This window comes from Colias croceus, chromosome 16 (assembly GCF_905220415.1).
Source record: "Colias croceus chromosome 16, ilColCroc2.1".
Classification (NCBI taxonomy): Eukaryota; Metazoa; Arthropoda; class Insecta; order Lepidoptera; family Pieridae; genus Colias; species Colias croceus.
Genome location: NC_059552.1, coordinates 8,651,269 through 8,656,031, shown reverse-complemented (window position 1 = coordinate 8,656,031; position 4,763 = coordinate 8,651,269). Strand labels below are relative to the sequence as shown.

Sequence of the window (4,763 nt, the reverse complement as noted above, 5' to 3'; positions counted from 1 at the left end):
AGTCATAAATGTGCCAACCATAAAGCGTTAACACACACATTTGCAGTCTCTACAGTGTGACTGTCAAAACGATAATTTTGTATGGAGTGTCCGGGGTGTGACATTGTGCTCTATAATGTTTTATTTGGCATATTGTGTGTAACTTCTAGCTTATAATCAAATATCCATTCAACTAATTTTTAAATCGTTATCTAGTGTGATTTTTTAATAGTGTTTAAAGGTGAATTAAATCTGACCAGTTAAATTGGGTCCAAATCGAGTTTTAAAGAGTTGGTTACATACAAGCATACATGCACATACAGGTGACGCTATTAAAAGCGTGGGAACAAAAGAAAGATTGATTCCTATAAAATTAATAGTACGTAGGTCGTAGAGTTAGACGAACTTTTGTGTCAATATCTCCTGGTCTAAGTATATTATAATAATTACATACAGCACAAGTTATAAATTAAATTGACGTCAGCACTTTGCAATCTCACATCTTTTGGGGTTAAGATACAAGCTTTGTCCTTTATCGATCTCTTTAAGGAGTCTTTTGTCATGAAAATTATCCAAGCGGCATTATTATGCATAAAATTTATCATTGTTCACGGCTTGTTTATGCATTTCTTTTGTTTCCTTGGTGATAGCGGTTTTATTGTTGATAGCACGTTCAATTTATTTACAATTTCAGTAAACTAAGAAGCCGTGAAACTTACTGTGCCTGTTTTTATTATATGAAATATTATATAATTTAACAGACTACAGTGCTTATCTAACAAGCTTTTTCCTATCATTCTTCTTATAATACAGATCTAACTCACTTCCACAAAAACTATACATACCTATACTAATTACTAAAATGAAAGCCGACGGTTTTGAGTTGTGGGCTGTGGTGTAACTGAATGAATGAATGCTCTTAATTAAACTACTGATTAAATTTATTGTCTGCAACTTACAACATAGTTTAAAAATGCTAATCCACTTTTGTGTATGTAATTATACCAAGAGCCTTTCTGAACTTATTCCATCCACTTGAAAGCAATCCTTTCACACGACTAAAGCTCGGTTTAAACCACGTTTAAACGTTTAGACACGAAGTGATCAACCCCACGCCCCGTCAATTTGCCCAATTGTTTGTATCGAGGACACTTCGAGTGGCGTAAGAGCTTGTGAATAATTACGTGGTTTGAGAGAAGCTTTTGTCGTATTTTAAGTGAGACGCGGTGGTTGAACCTTTGTCGTGTTGTAAGTTGCAACTAATAAAGCAGTTTGTAGTATATTTAATTTTTTTGTTACTGTCACTTGAGGTTTTTTAGGAGGAGCAAATAATTGTTATTTTGCACTATATTTTGGTTATATTACTTATTGATATTTAAGGTGTACCAAATAAATAAATAAACATTTTCTTTCTTTAGATTTATTATTCTTTCGTTTCATATTTTTTGCAAATGAGACCTTTTACACTTTCTGGCCATCTTCCCAGTCTTTTAATACTGAGCCTATTTAGGAATCAAAATTGTTGTTATTATCTTCCACTGCTCTACTGCTCTTTTCCAAAGTTGTCTCTGTAAAGAAAAACATAATTTAAATCTATTTAATATTTTTTATCGTCAGCTCTTAGTCTAGCACAAAATGAATGCGCCCAACTGTATTACAGACTGAATGAAGGAACTCTCGCTAGCAAGAACTAATTAGTGGAGATAGGAACGTACTTTATCATAGGGTTATAGACTTTTTTTTTGTATTTGAACTAAAAAATGGATGACGCTTTTTCATGTTAACGATAAGTTAACAATTCGACTTTTCTCATTGAAGTGATTTTTATCTGCTGGTTATAAGTATGAGTAGGGCTAATCTACATGTTTGTATTTTGAATTTGAACCTATTTGCCTTATAGAAGACATTGTTATCGATTAATAACGTAAAACATAAATTATTCTTCTTCGCTAAAGATCAAACATGTGCAAACCAACTAAGTAGTCGCAAATTAGGTCTGCTTCTCTTTGTGATATTTATCTATATAAAGTGTTACGATAATTAAAAGCTTTTTAACCAGCATTGCTGCTCTACTTAATTCAGAGTCAATACATCTACCTACATTATGGCCGTACGTATAAAAATACGTTTAAAAGTTATTCTATTCGATCCGTATTACAGATCTTGTTCGTCCACGGAATATCAATGAAGTGACGTCATAATATATTATGCCATAAAACATTTTATTGCGCATTCGTTTCAACGGAATTAAGTTCGCGCGAACCTCATGGCTTACGTATAATGGCGGCTCTACATTAGTGCCGTGAATTTTCGAATTCTGGACATACAGGTGCTTTTAACAGAGATGTGCGAGGATGAGTCGCGAGGGATGTGTTTGTAAAGTACTAATAGTATCGCTTTAAACGCGAAATGAAGCGATATGATTGGATTATGTTTGGTTGAATGGAAAAGCACCCTAAGTCGTCTCCTTCTTATAGATTGCTCGCAATTTTTTGTTAAACGCGCCGTGAAATGGATGTAGAAGCTGCTGGCAAAAACACTTTACGATGGCACGGGACTACGAACGCGGATATGATGTTAATGAAACACTTGATACAGACTGTAGACGACTATAGTCACTCACAGAGTTTTATTTTAAATAGAAGGGTTATATATTATGATTACACACACATATTAGAGGTATAGTCAGCACACACGACACGGACATGTACACGTGAACGCCGGGAGGAGGGGGCGCGAATTTGGTCGCATGATTGGTCGGGGACGTTCAACATTCAACATTCAACATTCAACATTCAACATTCACGTTCACGCTTGTTCACGGCACTAATGTGGAGCCACCATAATATAAGGTAACGGGATACTTCTTTCAAGGGTTTTACGATAGGCTTTGCTCGAACCTTCTCGAAGGGTTTGGAGTTTTTAATAAATTGATGGCGTATGGATGTAGTAATGATTTGAATGTATGTGTTCGTTTCTGTAAACCAACGGATTATAATGAATTACCAACAAAATATTATTACCTATTTCTTTGAAAATAGATAAATAATTTTCTACTCCATACAGTTGAGATATTTTATACAAATTGATATATAACAGTTCAGATAGAAGTATGTACCTAACACTTGTACCACGTCTTGTATAATGGAAATGAAATAAACAGAAAGCTGATCAATTTATATTAGTGTGTTTTTTTTTAAAAGATCTATGTCTGGATTACATTGCCAAGATGGTCTTATGGATATCAAGACAATAGATATTTAATATTTTATCGCAGAATATAGTTTCAGTACCTATTGCGATTTTGTGTGACATTAAGTATATTGCCCTAAATTCAAGAAACAATACAATCAAATAAGATTTAGTTGATACTAAGTCTTCTAAACGTCTATAGTAATAAAACCTGAACCTATTCCAACTGCCTACATAAATAGGTAATTGAATTTTCCAACTTACATTGTCCCTTGAGTAAAATTTAATTTAAACCAATAGAAAACCAATTAATAGATAGTTGGTTTCTTCAATATAAATCTTTCATTTGGTATTAATAATTGTTAAGAAGCAATCAAGCTATGGTGAATATACTATTATTATAAAAGACTAGCTATTCCCCCCAACTCCGCCCGGGTTTATATTTTTTTGATTTTAAAAATGGTATGTTTTCAGAATTTTGTCCGAGCAGCTACTTACCTAGTCTTGCGTTATAAGTTGTGTATAACTAACACGACTTTCTTTTATACTGACTGAGACTTTCTATATTACAAACCTACATCTCTAAATCATTAGTTTAGAATAAATAAACTCTTTGATAAAACATGATTATCAAAGTATACGATTTCAACATAATGCGTGACGAAAATGTTTCTAAAATTAGATAACGATAATGATAATTCATAATACGCAAACAGGTTTTTATTATGAAAGTAGGTCACCTTTCAACTGTTACTTATGTGTGTTTAGATCAAGTAGGGTATTTTCAAAATCGTATCAAGCGGCTCGTTGGTCTAGGGGTATGATTTTCGCTTAGGGTGCGAGAGGTCCCGGGTTCAAATCCCGGACGAGCCCGCAAATCCTTTTTTTTATTTTAACAGTCTTTTATTTGATTATTTTACTTCCAAAAGGGAAATTAAAAATTATAAAGTGTTTGTTTCTTATGAATTTTACACGTTATAATTGAAATATTATTTTAAATATGAATTATGCACATTACAGTATCTATATATTTTCATTATCAGCTTTTTTTATGAATGTCTATATTTTATTTTTATAGTTCAAATATTATTGTTAGTCATTCAAGCTATCTTTATGGCTCATTTATTACAACAGCGTCGTAAAAAGGCTCGGAATATAGAAAATAATTATTCTATATGTTAGTAGGAAAATATACTTACATAAAAAGGCATACATTTATCTACTACCTATCTAGCCTTCATATGAAAGTTGTTTGTTTATAAGATCACAACCTTTTGTTCATAAGATCACAAGTAAGTTTCCACTAATCTATGTATCATTATTCATTTTAGATTTAGTAATTAATTGTGAAATTTATTGGGAAATATCTCTAGATAATCCTTTCGGCTTTATTAATGGTTTATATTCATCCAAAACGCTGAAATTAAACTTTGCCATTTTTTTTCCACAGGCGCATAAAAAGTCCCATTTCTCAGCACATTATACACATCGGACATCCACGTATTACTACTTTCATATCGCACTTATCAAGCGCCATAAAACATTTTATAGATATTTGTAAGACTGCACAAATGTAATTTATGTATACGCTT

General features: G+C 32.5%; 1 non-coding gene across 1 annotated transcript; it reads left to right on the top strand.

The window, feature by feature from the left end:
* Positions 1-3,972: 3,972 nt before the first annotated feature.
* Positions 3,973-4,044, top strand: Trnap-agg. The gene has a single exon. It is a non-coding gene; the product is annotated as a tRNA-Pro (tRNA).
* Positions 4,045-4,763: the final 719 nt, after the last annotated feature.